Genomic DNA, 19,220 nt, shown 5'->3' on the forward strand with positions numbered 1-19,220 from the left:
GTATGCGGTCACGAGCCTAGGAGAGGCGCTGCAAGTGATGTCGTGCTGACGGCCGGAGTGGCCGTGCGGTTCTAGGCGCTAGAGTCTGGAACCGCGTGACCGCTACGGTCGCAGGTTCGAATCCTGCCTCGGGCATGGATGTGTGTGATGTCCTTAGGTTAGTTAGGTTTAAGTAGTTCTAAGTTCTAGGGTAGCCATGTATGGAAGGGGGCAACGGCCTTGCCGCAGAGGCTACACCGGTTCCCGTGAGATCACCGAAGTTAAGCACTGTCGGGCGTGGCCGGTGCTTGGATGGGTGACCATCCAGCCACCATGCGCTGTTGCCATTTTTCGGGGTGCACTCAGCCTCTTGATGCCAATTGAGGAGCTACTCGACCGAATAGTAGCGGCTCCGGTCAAAGAAAACCATCATAACGACCGGGAGAGCGGTGTGCTGACCACACGCCCCTCCTATCCGCATCCTCATCTGCGGATGATACGGCGGTCGGATGGTCCCGATGGGCCTCTTGTGGCCTGAAGACGGAGTGCTCTCTCTCTCATGTATGGAAGTGAAACATGGACGATAACTAGTTTGGACAAGAAGAGAATAGAAGCTTTCGACATGTGGTGCTACAGAAGAATGCTGAAGATTATATGGGTAGATCATATAACTAATGAGGAGGTATTGAATAGGATTGGGGAGAAGCGAAGTTTGTGGCACAACTTGACTAGAAGAAGGGATCGGTTGGTAGGACATGTTCTGAGACATCAAGGGATCACCAGTTTAGTAATGGAGGGCAGCGTGGAGGGTAAAAACCGTAGAAGGAGACAAAAAGATGAATACACTAAACAGATCCAGAAGGATGTAGGTTGCAGTAGGTACTGGGAGATGAAGAAGCTTGCACAGGATAGAGTAGCAAGGAGAGCTGCATCAAACCAGTCTCAGGACTGAAGACCACAACCACAACAACAAGTTCTAGGGGACTGATGACTTCAGAAGTTAAGTCCCATAGTGCTCAGAGCCACTTTTTTTTATGTTGTGCTGTTAGCAAAGACAGTCGCATCAGTCATCTGCTGCCGTAGCCTATTAACCCCAAATTTTGCCGCTCTGTCCTAACGGATACGTTCGTCGCACATCCCATATTGATTTCTGCGGTTATTTCAAGCAGTGTTGCTTGTCTGTTAGCACTGACGACTCTACGCAAACGCCGCTGTTCTCAGTCGATAAGCGAAAGCTATCAGCCACTGCGTCGTCCGTGGTGAGAGGTAATGCCTGAAATTTAGTATTCGGGGCACCCTCTCGACGCTTTGGATCTAGGAATATTGAATTCCCGAACGATTTACGACAAGGAATGTCCCACGCATCTAGCCTCAGTTACCATTCCGTGTTCAGAGTCTGTGAATTCCTTTCTTGCAGCCATAATCACGTCGGAAACGTTTTCCACATGATTCATCTGGGTACAAATGACAGCTCCGCCAATCCACTGCCCTTTTATACATTGTGTACTCGGTACTGCTGCCGTCTGTGTAAGTGCACACCGCTGTCCCACGATTTCGTCGTCTGACAAGGAGACGGCACGACCGTGTGGGGTCGGAGATTTGTCCAAAATTTTGTGTGGTGAAAGAGGACCCCTAACACCTCACGTGGATAAAATATTGGGACGCACTACCCGGAAAATCCCGGGAAAAATCGATACAAAGTTTCTTAGGTGCGTTATGAGTATAAAATGATAGCCCATTGCCGAGACGCCGTCTGGCTTACCTCGTTGATAGTGTGCCTCATCGTTACACATGTGGAGATCGGATTATCAACTGGAGGTGGACCAGGGAGAAAATTGCTCAAATAACAAGAACTTCAGCAAGCAATGTACCGACTAACATTTTCTTCAGACCAGAGGTAAGTTACTACCCTCAGGCAAAAAATAACGCAGTGATTTGGTTAATGGGCAAATATACAAGTTATGTTTTTGACAATATTGGGAGCGATGAACATATTGAATACAAGACGTATATGGAAAATGAATTCGAGAAAATATTTAAATATCAGAATCACAATAAGAAATATGGTAGTATGCTCCGAATTGTCTTCAACCGAATGGGTATAGGTTAGGAACTGGATTCCTAGTAGAGAGGGAAGGGGTTGGGTCATGTTCCCGACCCTAACCTCACCTGCAAGTCACACATGAAAAATAAATCACTAGTACAGCAGATACAAGAATATGGCGACAAACATCTGGTGTTTGATATAAAGGAAGATCTTGAACTCATGGATGCGTTTAGAAGGTTGGAACTGACAAAAATAACAAGGCAGTGAAGTATTTTGCGATGTCGCTGTTCGGGACTTCTCTTCTGTCCACGTAATTTACCCTGGAAGGAACACACATCAAGGATTTACTGAATGGTTAATTTGGGTCTGGGAAATGATGATGAGGAACCTCAGGCTGCAGAAGAAGAAAACGTGCATGCTGAACTGCCACCAGTTGAAGGTGACAGTGAAGGTGCTAAATTGTGCTACTGCTAAAGACTCATTTTTTTAATGCTGTAATTTATGACTGCAATTATCTGTCACGTTATTTATGTCATTTCATTGTAGCCATTTTTGTTACTGTTTTTGTGGAATAAAAAAATTTTAAAAAATGAAAAAAGATGGTTACGGCTCGGATTCTTACGCCAGAAGTCTCGGGTTCGATTCCTCCTCTGGCACTTTTTTTTCCTTCTGTTTCATTTTCTTTTGTTATTCCACCAATTTTTCAGAAAGTTTCCCGTACCTACATTATCTTTAACAAATTAGTTATATTATTGAATAAAAATTATTTTCTTTTTGTCCAACAACACAATTCATGGCGGTGGGTTTTCCGTTTTTCATTGTAAAGTATATAAGGAGAATCATTGGGTTTTAATCAGAATAACAAATTCGATTGGGAAACATTCAATTTTTATACATATAATAATTATAAACAAGAAGCGCAGTGGTAATTATGGTAAAAACAAACAAAGCAATAATTTTTGCGACATGTATTGCAACATATAAAAGCGGATTTTTTATAGTCTCAGGGCGTTTGCAATAAATGTGTATAAAAACATGCCCCATTAACATTTACGTAAATGTTTTGAGTTTCTGATAATTTTGCGGCAAACCAGGCATACTGAATCATGTCTCGGAATATTGGTTAATCATAGAATGAATTTTTATACAATCTTCCAGGGGATTAATTTCACGACTCTCCTGTAACAATGCAAGCGCTTTATGAAATTTTTAACTTGCCTGTAAAACTAAACATCACAAGGTCCACCAAAGCAGTGCATTTTGGAGGCATGACTTTTACAGACCAAGTTGGCACATTTTCGTCATGTTGAAAAATTGCGTCAAATCTCTCCGGGTTCGTTTGACCTCCCCAAGAGTTAATGAGAAGTAAATATTTATTCTCCCCAGTGTATTATTATAAAGTTCTCCGGCCAATAACATAGCATCGCGAGAGATTTCTTCCGAAGATGTCGACGCAATTAAATTATTTTCCGTCAACAGCTTTTCATAATACACCACTGCGTCCTTCAATCGTAATTTTGATAGATAACTATGAATGGATTCCTCAGGATTTTCTTCTCCTATTCCAGATGAGCCTGCAACTTCTTCAGTCGACATGTTTAACCTCGGATCAGAATAACACGTTGAAATTTGAAACAGTCACGTCTGTTCACGACGAAATCGAAAACAAACTGCCGTTTACTTCTCACGGATCGCGCACAGTCCTATGTGCAGATGACCGTTATAATCCCAAGGGGACTCTTAAAAAGTCCCTTTAAATCTTGAAACCGCATGAAACGAAATAGAACAACGAGCACGAATATTTTTCAGTGAATGAAAAACTTTACGTTCTTGAGCTAAAATAATGTTTAAAAAATAATGTAGGTTTGAGAAACTTTTTGAATAATTGGTGGAATAACAAAAGAAAATGAAACAGAAAAAAAAGTGCCACAAAAGGAATCGAACCCGAAACCTCTGGCGTAAGTGTGCGAGCCCTAACCATCTACGCCACACATAACGCACCTAAGAAACTTTGGATCGATTTTTCTCGGGATTTTCCGAGTAGTGCGTCCTAATACGAGGGCTGTCCAGAAACTAAGTTCCGATTGATCGCGAGACGGAAACTGCAGTGAAAATCAGATATGTTTCACTTGTAACGCTTAGCTACACCTTCCAGCTACTTCTCTACGTAGTCGCCGTTCTGACGTCTTAGCGTTGTACCAACTTCCCAATACCCTCGTCATAGAAGGAAGCCGCCAGTGTTTTCCGCCGATTCTCTACGATGGCCTATAGCTCGCTGTCTGTGCCAAAACGTTGTCTTCATAGCCAGTGGTTCATGTGAGCAGAGTTGAAACTCAGAGAGAGACATTACGTTCTGTATTGTGGGTAATCAAAAATTGGCAATTGAAAACTATGTAGGAGCACCTTCATTGCCCCTGCAGAATGCGGCTATGAATTGTCTCGAAGAAGAAACCGCACGACAGTTATGTCATGTTGGCTACATAGCTTCAGGCGAAATTTCTCACCAGGCCCTCGTACTCGGCGGAAGACACTACTGTTCTATGAATCTTTATGTGCTCCTCGTGAGATCAGAAATGAGAAGAGCGCCGTGATGCTATCTAGGGTCATACTAGAGACACTGCCCAACACACCTGCGCAAAGCTTTATCGGATTTTCGTAGTCGTTTCCATTTCGCGAACGATCGGAACTTACTTTCTGGACACCCCTCGTATTTTAACCATGTGAGGTGTTAGGGGTCCTCTTTCAGCATACAAAATTTCGGACAAATGCCCGACACCACGGTCGTGCCGTCTCCTTGTGAGTGTGTGTGCACAATAAGCGAAATATTTGTGAAGTGTTCTCTTTCCTGGTGCGGTGGTCTAATATGTGTACGATCAAAGGTGGTCCACCGGAGAGCGTAGAGGGTTGCAACTCGGTCAGGGGATTGGCTCCCCGCGTGGCGTGGGGTCAGCGGCGGCGGCCGAGCTGTGTCGCGGCCACACAATGGACCGTTATCTGCCCGCTGCTGATAAGGAGCGGCACTGCAGTGCAGCGGACAGCGGACAGCCAGTCAGTTGTCGGGCAGACGGCGCTCCGAGAAGACGCAGCTCCTACCACGGGTGAGTGTGCGCTGGCACGGCGAGTCCACGTGGTCTACCAGGGGAGTGCAGCATTGCCGGTTCTGCACAGAGTGGATTTCGCTGCCGGATTTTATCTACTACGCTCGATAGTCTTTCCGTGTAACCACTATGCAGCACTTCAGGGCTCTGCCGAGGGGGTGGCGAGATAGGGTACCGGCGAGGGTGGGAAGGCGTTCGTTTCAGTTCCGCACTGTCGCCTGATAAACAAAGTAAGAGCCTACGGAATATCAGACCAGCTGTGTGGCTGGATTGAAGAGCTTTTAGCAAACAGAACACAGCATGTTGTTCTGAATGGAGAGACGTCTGCAGACGTTAAAGTAACCTCTGGCGTGCCACAGGGGAGTGTTATCGGACCATTGCTTTTCACAATATATATAAATCACCTAGTACATAGTGTCGGAAGTTCCATGCCGCTTTTCGCGGACGATGCTGTAGTATACAGAGAAGTTGAAGCATTAGAAAATTGTAGCGAAATGCAGGAAGATCTGCAGCGGATAGGCACTTGGTGCAGGGAGTGGCAACTGACCCTTAACATAGACAAATGTATTGTATTGCGAATACATAGAAAGAAGGATCCTTTATTCTATGATTATATGATAGCGGAACAAACGCTGGTAGAAGTTACTTCTGTAAAATATCTGGGAGTATGCGTGCGGAAAGATTTGAAGTGGAATGATCATATAAAATTAATTGTTGGTAAGGCGGGTACCAGGCTGAGATTCATTGGGAGAGTCCTTAGAAAATGTAGTCCATCAACAAAGGAGGTGGCTTACAAACCACTCGTTCGACGTATACTTGAGTATTGCTCATCAGTGTGGGATCCGTACCAGATCGGGTTGACGGAGGAGATAGAGTAGATCCAAAGAAGAGCGGCGCGTTTCGTCACAGGGTTATTTGATAAGCGTGATAGCGTTACGGAGATGTTTAGCAAACTCAAGTGGCAGACTCTGCAAGAGATGCGCTCTGCATCGCGGTGTAGCTTGCTGTCCAGGTTTCGAGAGGGCGCGTTTCTGGATCAGGTATCGAATATATTGCTTCCCCCTACTTATACTTCCCGAGGAGATCACGAATGTAAAATTAGAGAGATTCGAGCGCGTACGGAGACTTTCCGGCATTCGTTCTTCCCGCGAACCATACGCGACTGGAACAGAAAAGGGAGGTAATGACAGTGGCATGTAAAGTGCCCTCCGCCACACACCGTTGGGTGGCTTGCGGAGTGTAAATTTAGATGTAGATGTAGAAGGGGTGAAGGGGAAGGGGGGGGGGGAAAAGAAAACAAGAACAAGAACAAGGACAGATTAAGAATAAGCGCGATAGGTACGGTAACTTCCCATGGTTCAACTTCCGCACTTGTGTGTGTGTGTGTGTGTGTGTGTGTGTGTGTGTGTGTGCAAAACATGTAGACCGGGGGTTTGTTTTAACTTGAGACAGCTAAATTTGTCGAAAACGACGCGTTCTACGAAAAAGAAATGTTCCAGGTGAAAAGTTAATATTAGTAAATAGTACATCTGTCTATGCTACAGCTGACCACATCCTAACTATCCTTCCTGCGTAGGCGGGGTCTAATTCGTATTTTCAAATGGGAACCCAGCCCCCATTTTCACTGCAATCCGAATTCCACACCGAAAAATACTGTACCTACGGCTTACCCAGACCATTGTTTTCCATATGCAGTAGATGGCGCTGTAATTGACAAATAGCAAGCGTACCTGTTTTTACAATTAAGGACCGACACATTTGATTCTACATTTAATTTTACGATGTAAATATAGACCTTCTTTTCTAACGGTTGATATTTATGTGCAAATGTTACTTGAGTGTTGCAAATGTACAACTAATACGGCTATGCATTGACATTTCTGCCAAATAAGTTATTTGCATGGTAACGTAGCTTTCTGCTCCCTAAGGAGTTGATTGTGGTGAGTCCCCAGTCCATCAGAATGGTTGATTTTGGTACGCGCCCTCGAACGCCGCTATCAGGGTGACTAATTTCGGTGCATGTTCCCATCCAACCACCGTTACTCCCGCGTCGGCCACTATGTGGCTACCGGCGGTATACAAACCACAACCATCGTAGTAAGGTAACACGCCAACGAGGTGGTAGTGACTGGCGCGCCTGCTACGGATACCGAAATTAAGCACCCCAATGGTGAGATGCCAAGTAGCTCATAGACATCAAGCATCCTCACGAGAAGAGAAAACTATTACATCCGCATTGTTGTTCCTGGGTCACGCTTACGTAGTTTCTATCCAGACATTGAAACGGATAACAGTATTGTACTCTAACAATAAAGTAAATTTCGTAAATAAATTTCAGCCTTAGAACACAAAGGTTTACATTTACAAAATGGTTCAAATGGCTCTAAGCACTATGGGACTTAACTTCTGAGGTCATCAGTCCCCTAGAACTTAGAACTACTTAAACCTAACTAACCTAAGGACATCACACACATCCATGCCCCAGGCAGGATTCGAACCTGCGACCGTAGCGGCCGCGCGGCTCCAGACTGTAGCGCCTAGAACCGCTCGGCCAACCAAGCCGGCTTACATTTACATTGCAAATGAAATTAGACAGGCGAAATACCCTCAGACTTCAAGAAGAATATAATAATTCCAATCCCAAAGAAAGCAGGTGTTGACAGGTGTGAAAATAACCCTACTATCAGTTTAATAAGTCACCGTTGCAACATAGTAACACGAATTATTGACAGAAAAATGGAAAACCTCGAGGAAGGTCAGTTTGGATTCCGGAGAAATCTAGGAACACGCGAGGGGATACTGACCCCACGACTTCTTATAGAATATGGGTTAAGGAAAGGCAAACCTACGTTTCTAGCATTTGTAGGCTTAGAGAAAGGTTTTGACATTGTTGACTTGAATACTCCCTTTCCAATTCTGAAGGTGGCAAGGGTAAAATACAGGACGCGGAAGACTATTTACAATTTCTACAGAAACCAGATCGCAGTTACAAGATTCGAGGGGCATGAAAGGGAAGCAGTGGTTTCGAAGGGAGTGAGACAGGGCTGTAGCCTATCCCCGATGTTATTCAATCTGTATATTGAGCAAGCAGTAAAGGAAACAAAAAAATTTCGAGTAGGAATTATAATCCAGGAAGAAGAAATAAAAACTTTGAAATTTGCCGATGACATTGTAATTCTGTTAGTCAGCAAAGGACGTGGAAGAGCAGTTGAACGGAATGGACAGTGTCTTGAAAGGAGGATATAAGATGAACATCAACAAAAGCAAAACGACTATAATGAAATGTAGTCAAATTAAATCAGGTGATGCTGGGGAAATTAGATTAGCAAATGAGACACTTCAAGTAGTAAATGAGTTTTGCTATTTTGGAAGCAAAATAAATGATGATGGTCGAAATAGAGAGGATATAAAATGTAGATTGGCAATGGCAAGGAAAGCATTTCTGAAGAAGAGAAATTTGTTAACATCGAGTATAGATTTAAGTGTCAGGAAGTCGTTTCTGAAAGTATTTGTATGGAGTGTAGCCATGTATAGAAGTGAAACGTGGAGGATAAATAGATTAGACAAGAAGAGAATTGAAGCTTTTGAAATGTAGTGCTACAGAAGAATGCTGAAGATTAGATGGGTAGATCACGTATCTAATGAGGAAGTACTGAACAGAATTGGAGAATTTGTGACACAACTTCACGAGAAGACGGGATCGGTTGATAGGACATGTTCTGGGGCATCAAGGGATGACCAGTATAGTACTGGAGGCAGGGTGGAAGGTAAAAATCGTAGAGGGAGACCAAGAGATAAATACACTAAGCAGATCCAGAAGGATGTAGGTTGCAGTAGGTACTTGGAGATGAAGAAGCTTACACAGGATAGTGTAGCATGGAGAGCTGCCTCAAACCAGTCTCTGGACTGAAGACCACAACAACAACAACAACATGAAATGATAGGATCAAATTTGTGTGTAAAAACAGGAAGACTTGATATTTGTTGATTAAAGCGCCATCCAACACACATATGAAACAATGATCTGAGTAAACCACATTCATTATTTAGCGTAGCATCCCAATATGCAATAAAATATGACCTTCAAATTACTTCTTTCTTTTCAAGTGTCAAGGAAGTGAAATAAACGTTACTGTTAACTCAGTTTTTAATTTCAAGTGTTGTTAATGTTCATATTGAAAATTGGACCACAGTTAGGCACTGATGTTCATAAATGTGGTCCATCTAGCATACATTTTGGTGGTTTATAGCTTTGACTCTTATGTCCGTTTATAACAGTTGGAAATTAAAGAAAAATGTTATTTATTTAACCCATTTGTGTTACAATGTATAAAACTTAAATACCTGTACAGAAGAAAATAAATGGTACAACTATTTATTCGCCCCATGCGCTTTCGAGTTCCTTTTCAGAACATAATTTTCTTCAGTTGACGCCTTAACCACGGGGTTGAATTTTGCAAATTACACTACCCTGCATAAGTTTGGAAACTCTAATTGACTATGTACAACAGAAAGGAAATACATTACTAAACTGAATTTTATTGTTTTCGAAATGTTTATTAAGCTCAAACAATACATGGGAAAATGTAACGGTTAAATTTTAGATTCCCTAAATTAGCCGCTTCTTGCCTTCAATCACTGCCTTGCATACTCTTGGCGTGCAATGGTTCAATTCCGCCAAGGTTTCAGTTAGAATTAGTCTCCTTTCTTGCTGCAAGACCCCCCACTAGTGTGTCCTACTCATGATTTCCTGTTTTCGGATCCTCCTGTGCAACTCATCCCATAGTAGCTCGCTTGGGTTACGATAAGGGCACTGGGGAGGCCATTCCACGTTTTTCTCAAAATTTTCTAAATCTCTAGGGATACCACATAGTTCTGACGCAAACGGAATGTATGTTTCGGGTCGTTGTATTGCTGCAAGACATGCCTTTTCCCAATATGACGCAAACGAGATGTCTTGAAATATCGCTGAAGAATGGCATGATAATTTTTTGATTCATTTTTCCTTCTACTTTCACGAACCTCCGACTTTATTTCCTCTAAAAGATCTTCATATCATCACGGAACCCCCTACATACTACACAGTTGGAATTACCCACTGAGGAATCAAGCGTTCATGAGGAAAACAACGTATGAATTGACGGCGCTTACTTTCAGATATTTAGAACCCGGATTTGTCACTGAATAAGACCGTTTCCAAAATCCCTGATGTCTACTGTTGGTGTGTCGTAGCCCACTGTAGCATTTTCAATCTGTTAACGGTTTCTGTGCTGGTACGTAATCCTGGCGAGTGTTTTCTGCCACACAACGTCTCACTGTTGACTCACTCATTGGTGTATCCCTAACTGTGTTTAGTTTTGCAGTCAATTCACGGATAGTACTGAATCTATTACATTTACTGGTAACTACCAAATATTTTTCCAGGCGTTCTGACATTTTTGTGGGCGCCTCTGAGCGAGGACAATCACCGCAGGAGTCTGTATCTCGATCCCGGTGCATAGTCTTGACAACTCTGCAATGGACATCTTCAATTACTTTGACGTTTGTTGAAAACTATTGCCTTCTTAGTGTTCATTGATTGTCTTTACTCGTGAATCACCATTACTTTCGCAGCGTGTACCACCTTCTTTCGCGGCGTATCCTACCTTCACACAAACGGAACTACAACTGAACAGAACTGTAAACAACGGTACTCTACACTGTGGAGCCGCCTACTGGCACCACCTGACGTCTTTAGCAGAGCTGCTTGGACCGGTAAAGTTAGTTTATATAAAACCGAGCGGTACCACCATGTACCACCATGTATGTAGACGTATGACAATTATCTGTACAGTACTGTGTCATTATTAATAGTTATTTGAGCATGCTATTCTGTATTATAACCAATAACCCACACTGACAACTCCTAGCTTGCTCCTTTGCAATGGGCAGTATTGTGTTTCCAAACTTATGGAGGGTAGTGCGCATCAGATTCGTTGTACATAAGAAGATCCCTTTCTGTAGGCCAAATCCTCAGTTTCCCATTTCTTACCATGGAACTTATTTCTGCCCCAGATTTGTCAGCTTCAATGACTACCTGCACTGACTTCACTCTCATATTTGACAGTGACTAAATGTTTAATTTTAGACGCTTTCCTCCGACTGAGCTACTTTTCAAGTATTTCCCTTAGGAACAAGACCATAGTATGTCGGGGATAAGAAAGATATGGTATCCCACCTTACCTGTTTTGATACTTATTGTTCATTATTTACTGAAGTAAAGCCCGTAGATTGTGTTAAAAAGAGCTATTTTAGCTTCAGCGAATCCAAAGAAACTAAACATGAACACCATGTAGATGAAACTCTTGGACCACAGCTATGTCTCAGGCTTCAGTTTTTTTGTATATATAAAATATCATATAACACAAATTCATTAAAAGTTATGTGACAAAGCATTGCTAAATAACGAGAAGCAATACAGAATATGAACAAACAAAGTCTTGGGTGTAGTGTCAACATTTTTTACTACTTCCCATTAATTTTAACACTGCAACAAAAACTGTTTGTTTGTCCATATCACAAATACTGGTTGTTATGCCAACCGCAGAATGAAATGGAAGCAGCTTTAGTACACAGAATTACTTAAATTTCCTTGCCTGTTTATAGTCACACACGAAAGTCTGCAAAAAAATCACATTCACTCCTCAACAAAAGTCAACAGCCGCTGAAACTTACCAAGTACGCCAATAAATTAATTTGACTGTTTTCATAGAGTGCAGCACCTATCGGACTTCCAAATGCAGCAGAAAAGAAACACAGACATTTGCACAGGTCTGCTCAACAGTATGATTCGAGAATGACAGCTTGGACCATAGCTGTGAACCTGGACCATAGTTATGGGAAATTACAGTAGTGAGTACTTCTACCACTCATGTTTGTATCTCCAGCCTATGAGAACAAGCCTTTCCCTCTGCCCACAACTGTAAATGCACGGTGTTGTCACCGTGTCGTATCTACAGTCTCATTTCGTCCAAGAAGCATCATAAAGATACAACTACTACAAACAGACGTCTACCACTATCATTGTTTTTGTACCACCAGCGCGCCTGGCTCACGGAGCTGCCGCGTACATAGTTCCCTCATGTTCAAGAATGGAGTTCTTTCTGGTACTTCGCTACAGTGTTGTACACTCCGTCTTCAGGCCACGAGTGGCCTACCGGGACCATCCGACCGCCGTGTCATCCTCAGTGGAGTATGCAAATAGGAGGGGCGTAGGGTCAGCACACCGCTCTCCCAGTCGTTAAAATGGTATTCTTGACCAAAGTCGTTACTATTCGGTCGAGTAGCTCAATTGTCATCATGAGGCTGAGCGCACCCCGAAAAATGGCAACAGCGCACGGCGGCCAGGATGGTCACCCATCCAAGTGCCTACCACGCCCGACACCGCTTAGCTTCGGTGATCTCACGGGAACTGGTGTATCCACTGCGGCAATGCCATTGCCCTCGCTACACTGTTGTAGGATCTTAAATATCGATGAGCGGATGCTGAAACCAACTACAACTACAACCAGTCGCCGTTTGTGATCGTTCAATTTTTATTAGACCGTGACCAGTTTTGAATCTCCCAGCGACTAATCTTCATATGGTACACGCATTAATGAGTGTTTGTGTCACTGGGGGGGGGGGGGGGGGGGGGGTGTAGAGTTATTGGTATCCATGATTTTAATCCTGGCGCACACTTTACTCTGAAAAACATAATTTATGCTTTTCCAAAAGCAACTCCCATGTGCTCTACAGGATGTAAAGCATGTACAGCCCGTAAAATAAATGGGAGTTGTTGCGTGTGGCGAAGTTCGTGTTTTATATTTGTGTTTTATGTTTGTGCACCAGAATCAAACCAATGGATGCCATCAACTCTACACAACCCTCACAATGATGCAATGATTAAAAGTGTGTTCCTACTGAAGATGAGTCGCTTGGCGATTCGAAGTCGGTCATGATGTAATAAAAACTTAATCATCCGGAAAGGCAGTTGTTTATCGTCACAGTCGCAGTGTTCTACATCCTGTCCGCCCGGATAGCTGAGTGGTTAGTGTGACGGATTGCCATCCTATGGGCCCGGGTTCGATTCCCGGCTGGGTTGGGGATTTTCTCCGCTTGGACTGAGTGTTGTGTTGTCTTCATCATCATTTCATTCCCATCCGGCTCGAAGGTCATCCAATGTGGCGTCGAATGTAGTAAGAGCTGCACCAAGGCAGCCGGACCTGCCCCGTAAGGGGCCTCTCGGCCAATGACGCCAAATGCTCATTTCCATTTTTGTTCTACATCCTTAATGAATAAAAGTTATAAACATACTAAGGCTTCCGGTTTTTTTTCCAGTTTCTGCCGACTGAAGATGGGGGCGAGACATAAGGATTGAGGAAGTAGTCAAAAAGGGGGGGGTGGGGGGGGAGTAAAATGCAGTTTAATTGCCCCTCCTTCTACTAATTTTCCTGCTGCCAAGTTTCAGTTGGGACACTCCGCATTGGAAATGAGAAAGATATCTATACCATCCCTTCTGTGAGTGATTAATAATATTATGGGAGTTGTTACTCATTGTACCTACAAACAGCTACTCTCTGAATATTTACTTTGAAGCCTTGTACAAACAAATGCATGTTCTGCCATTGGTCCTCAGCTGTGGTGCACAGGCATCTGGTGTCACAACACCACTGGAAGTAGGCCAACTTTGTATTAGATATTTTGTTGTTATTCTAGTGTGAGTGAAACGCTAGCTCACGCTAAAGCAGGGATGGACAAGATTTCGGCTTGTGGGCATGCTCGAGCCCGAGTGCCAAAGCGCTCAGCCTCGCTTCACATTTCCCCCACCACCACGCCGCAGTGTCTGAGCACGAGCAGGGGGGAGAAGGGAAAACAGCGAATGCGCCACATTTAAATGGCAGTATAGTCGTAAATGCTTTATATTTCACGTTTCTCAACAACACAGATCACAAAAAAAAACAAGTTTTCAGCATCAATTCATTAGTTTTGGCGCACTGAAGACATACTACAGTTTCTATCTCGTACAAACTGTCGGCATACGGACAGACGCAGAATTTCGGTTTCAAGTTGCATGTAATCGAGACACATTTAGTTTCATAATCGTGAAAAGATCTTTCACACAAATAAGTCGACCGAAATATTGTAGCACTTTTGCAACCTCATTATGGAGACTTGGAAAATCTATCTGAGAAAAGCAATGTATACGTACTGGACCGATTTAATGTAAAAAGATTTGTAATTAAAACTGGAATTACCTGGCAGGTCAATCAGTTACATCGCACATGCATAGGGACGCTTTCAACTGAAATTGCAAACAGTCTCTGAAACAGGTGTATGATTGGCAGTGCCCTCAAGAACTTTATAAACTATCGTTGTAATTCTTGCAAGGCCACAATTAATTTGTCAGACCTCGCGCTTTCTTAAATGCCAGTGAGCTTAGCGAATTGGTTTGTCTTTGTCAGAACGCGTCCCTTCTACACCGTGATTTTCTTTTTAAGTGCATCCCGACCATATCAGAAACAAGTTACCATACACTGTCTTACTGTGGGCAGTGGGCAGTGACGTGGCGCAATGGTTAGTACACTGGACCTGATATTGGGAATACAACAGTTCAAACCTGTGTCCAGCCACACTGATTTAGATTTTCTGTGCTTTCCTTAAATCGCTGCTGGGATGGTTCCTTTGAAAGGGCATAGCCAATTTCCCTCCCCTCCCTGACAAATACGAGCTTGTGCTCCGTCTCTGTGGACCTCGATGTCGACGGGACGTTAAACCCAGTCTTCCATCCTTCCTTTCCTTTGTCGTGTGCAGTCAAGTGCGAAGTCAGCAATCCATTCCGGATGTTCTAATTTTCCTTCCTGCACTACTTTTGCCTTCATAAATTCAACAACAGCGACATTTACATCGAAAAGTCGTTCCAGGCATGGCCCTTGTCTTTACCAACGCACTTCGCTGTAATAAATAAAGTTCATTTCCACTGAAAGTTGTTTAACTGAAAATGGAATAATTGGTGCGACTTTTACTGTTCGTACCACCAGTTTCGTCGAGTGCTCCATGACCGCAAATTTAGCACAAAGTGCTTGTTGATGTACAGAACAATGAATTCCCTCTGTCAATTGTTCTAATTTTTTGCTCTTTCATTGTCGTCTAAAAGTGTGATTTGTTTCTGCTTGGTACTATAATGTCGTTTTCTAGCAAATAGACAGTATCTGTCGTTTATGCGAATTGAGAATTTCCATTCCTCTGCTCTGTCATTACTACTCATTTTGAAGGTTTTCTGTAGCAGAAGAGCCAACGCCGTGTTACGAGTGGAGGCCGAAATGCATGCGTTTTAGCTCAAGCAGGTTAGCGTGAGGAGGGAAGGACTATACTGACGTGAGGTCTGGAACATGACAAGGAATGAGAATTCAGAAAGCGGACATAATTAGTTTGATACTTAACTTTAATCCAGTAATGATGAACGTCGCTCTGGACGGTACATGATTCACAATATTATCTGTTCAGAATACATTCATAGTAACTGAATATGGCGCCTTGCTAGGTCGTAGCAAATGAAGTAGCTGAAGGTTATGCTAAACTGTCGTCTCTGCAAATGAGAGCGTATGTAAACAGTGTACCAACGCTACCAAAGTCGGCTGTACAACTGGGGCGAGTGCTAGGGAGTCTCTCTAGACTAGACCTGCCGTGTGGCGGCGCTCGGTCTGCAATCACTGATCGTGGCGACACGCTGGTCCGACGTATACTAACGGACCGCGGCCGATTTAAAGCCTACCACCTAGCTTGTGTGGTGTCTGGTGGTGACAACACAGAAGGGTTGGGATGACAGACCGCTAGACTGCCTCTCTTTTTGCAAACAGCCACTGGAAGTGTGAAAGTCTTCAATATCACGAAACAAATAACAAAGGGTAAACAGCGCCAACATCATTACCCTGCAGAACTCAAGAGTTGTGCCGAATGTAAAATGCCGCACCGCAGTGCACCGGGCGCTTCCGAGAATGACCGAACAAAGCCGAGCAACACGCCGGGCCTTGGTATCACGCGGCCCGCACGCACTGCACACGTGAAGTCTGGCATGCCGAAAGTCACAAGCTACTTTGCTAACCACCGTGATAAACATTTAACCCGTGTAGTCCTTCTGCCAATGTCACCGTACAGTTGGTTTCGCTGTGCTTGCCAGTCGTGCCCATATGGATTAGTGTATGCAGTAGCTGCCATGAACAGTAAGATGCAGGTCTTGGTTTACTTTCCAGATTTTACATAGTTCCTGGAAATGTAATTTATTTACTACAATGACAGATTTATGTTGCAGTGTGCAATGTACTTCAGCAATATGGATCACTGAAGTAATACAGGGTGATTCAAAAAGAATACCACAACTTTAAAAATGTGTATTTAATGAAAGAAACGTAATATAACCTTCTGTTATACATCATTACAAAGAGTATTTAAAAAAGTTTTTTTTCACTCAAAAACAAGTTCAGAGATGTTCAATATGGCCCCCTCCAGACACTCGAGCAATATCAACCCGATACTCCAACTCGTTCCACACTCTCTGTAGCATATCAGGCGTAACAGTTTGGATAGCTGCTGTTATTTCTCGTTTCAAATCATCAATGGTGCCTGGGAGAGGTGGCCGAAACACCATATCCTTAACATACTCCCATAAGAAAAAATCGCAGGGGGTAAGATCAGGGCTTCTTGGAGGCCAGTGATGAAGTGCTCTGTACGGGCTGCCTGGCGACCGATCCATCGCCTCGGGTAGTTGACGTTCAGGTAGTTACGGACAGATAAGTGCCAATGTGGTGGCGCTCCATCCTGCTGAAATATGAATTGTTGTGCTTCTTGTTCGAGCTGAGGGAACAGCCAATTCTCTAACATCTCCAGATACTGTAGTCCAGTTACAGTACCACCTTCGAAGAAAAAGGGACCAAAAACTTTATTGGCTGAAATGGCACAGAAAACGTTCACCTTAGGCGAGTCACGTTCATACTGAGTTGTTTCCCGCGGATTCTCAGTGTCCCATATACAGACATTGTGACGGTTTACTTTCCCGTTAGTGTGGAAAGTTGCTTCATCACTTAACACAATCTTTGAAACGAAAGATTCTTCTGTTTCCATTTGAGCAAGGATAAAATCACAGAAATCGATTCTTTTAATCTTATCAGCTGCAGACAGTGCTTGAACCAATTTCAGACGATAAGGTTTCATAACTAACCTTTTTCGTAGGACTCTCCATACAGTTGATTGTGGAATTTGCAGCTCTCTGCTAGCTCTGCGAGTCGATTTTCCTGGGCTGCGAACAAATGCTTGCTGGATGCGTTCTACATTTTCATCACTCGTTCTCGGTCGTCCAGAACTTTTCCCTTTGCACAAACACCCATTCTCTGTAAACTGTTTATACCAACGTTTAACACACCACCTATCAGGAGGTTTAACACCATACTTCGTTCGAAATGCACGCTGTACAACTGTCGTCGGTTCACTTCTGCCGTACTCAATAACACAAAAAGCTTTCTGTAGAGCGGTCGCCATCTTAGCATCAACTGACGCTGACGCCTAGTCAACAGCGCCTCAAGCGAACAAATGTACAACTAAATGAAACTTTATAGCTCCCTTAATTCGCCGACAGATAGTGCTTAGCTCTGCCTTTTGTCGTTGCAGAGTTTTAAATTCCTAAAGTTGTGGTATTCTTTTTGAATGCTTCATTAGTTACAAAATTATAGGATTTGCTAAATCTTCGTATAAAAAAGCTGCGTAAGAACGGGGGATGGGGTAGTGGGAGCCTGGCGTACCTTTGGCGGTTATCGCAAGGGTGCAAGGTCACCACAGTATGATCTGCCACAATTGTTTCGTGACTGGATTTGGAGGTTGCCACTTACTTACTAATATGTTGCTCAGTTTGGACGAAGCCACCTTATTTCGGTTTCAGTTTGATACGCTCCCCACCCTAACCCTTTTATTTAACCGATGCTTGGTTGTGGTAACTGATTGATCTCTAGCGTGCTGTAGTGTTGGTCAGACAGTGACAATTTGATGGAATTGCTGGAGCTAACGGAACTGGAGGTGACATAAGGGTTCTGGTAGCCCGCCCGGCTAGCCATGCGGTCTAACGCACGGCTTTACGGATTAGCAAGGAGCGCCTGGTCCCCGGCACGAATCCGCCCGGCGGACTTGCGGCGAGGTCAGGTGAGCCGGACAGTCTGTGGCTGATTTTTAGGCGGTTTTCCATCTGCATCGGCGAATGCGGGCTGGTTCCACTTATTCCGCCTCAGCTACACTATGTCGGCGATTGCTGCGCAAACAAGTTCTCCACTTCTCCATGTACGCGTACACCACCATCACTCTATCACGCAAACATAGGAGTTACATTCGTCTGGTGTGAGACATACCCGGGGGGGGGGGGGGGGGGGAAGGGGGGGAGACGGAGAGGGTGTCCACCGGGGGCCGAACCGCACAATAACCCTGAAAGAGTGGTTCGGTGTGGGGTGGCGGAGGGGTGAAGTGGACTGCGGTAGTCGTCGTGGGGTTGTGGACCACTGCGGTTGCGGCAGGGGCGAAGACTCTCCGTCGTTTCTAGGCCCCTGATTAACATACAATACAAGGGTTCTGGTAAGACTTTGATCTGTGGCCTCCATATTTTATACATGACAACACGTGACAACTGCTTTAAGATTGGGGGTTTCAGAGTCCGTCGCAGCCAATATTCGCTGCATATTTAACGCGCTTTTGGTTACTAGTAGCCAAACTGCAAGTAAAAACGCTTTGTTATACAAGGTGTAGCTATAAAATAACGGGACTCCTGCTGTAAAACATTTTATTTCAAATACATATATATTTAGTTATTTTCACCCTCAGTATACTCCCCTTCCTGAAGTCTCCCCCTGTGAACTCCTTGATGTTCACTGTTCTTTCTTTCACTACTCCAAAGGGCTCAAATCTTGTGCCTTTTAATGCAGAGCTGAAGATTTGACCTTGGGGGAGTACATAAAAGTCACAGGGTTCTAGGTCAGGCGGAAAAGGTGGGTTTGTCTCCCATTGGAAGGCTATACTTCGGTAGAAACCTCTTAACAGACAAT

At 43.9% G+C, this 19,220-nt stretch overlaps 1 protein-coding gene across 4 annotated transcripts in view; it reads left to right on the top strand.

Moving 5' to 3' along the window:
• The window catches only part of LOC124544755 (glucose-6-phosphate exchanger SLC37A2), a 379,793-nt gene that overhangs the window by 163,552 nt on the left and 197,021 nt on the right, over positions 1-19,220 (top strand). Inside the window, exon 1 of one of the 4 annotated variants that reach the window (XM_047123423.1) lies at positions 5,101-5,124. The exons of the other annotated variants lie outside the window; for them this stretch is intronic. The gene's annotated coding sequence lies outside the window, so the exon portion shown is untranslated. Of the gene's footprint in view, positions 1-5,100; positions 5,125-19,220 lie in introns of those variants that run through there. 4 annotated transcript variants of the gene reach the window in all.

This window comes from Schistocerca americana, chromosome 8 (genome assembly GCF_021461395.2).
Source record: "Schistocerca americana isolate TAMUIC-IGC-003095 chromosome 8, iqSchAmer2.1, whole genome shotgun sequence".
Taxonomy (NCBI): domain Eukaryota; kingdom Metazoa; phylum Arthropoda; class Insecta; order Orthoptera; family Acrididae; genus Schistocerca; species Schistocerca americana.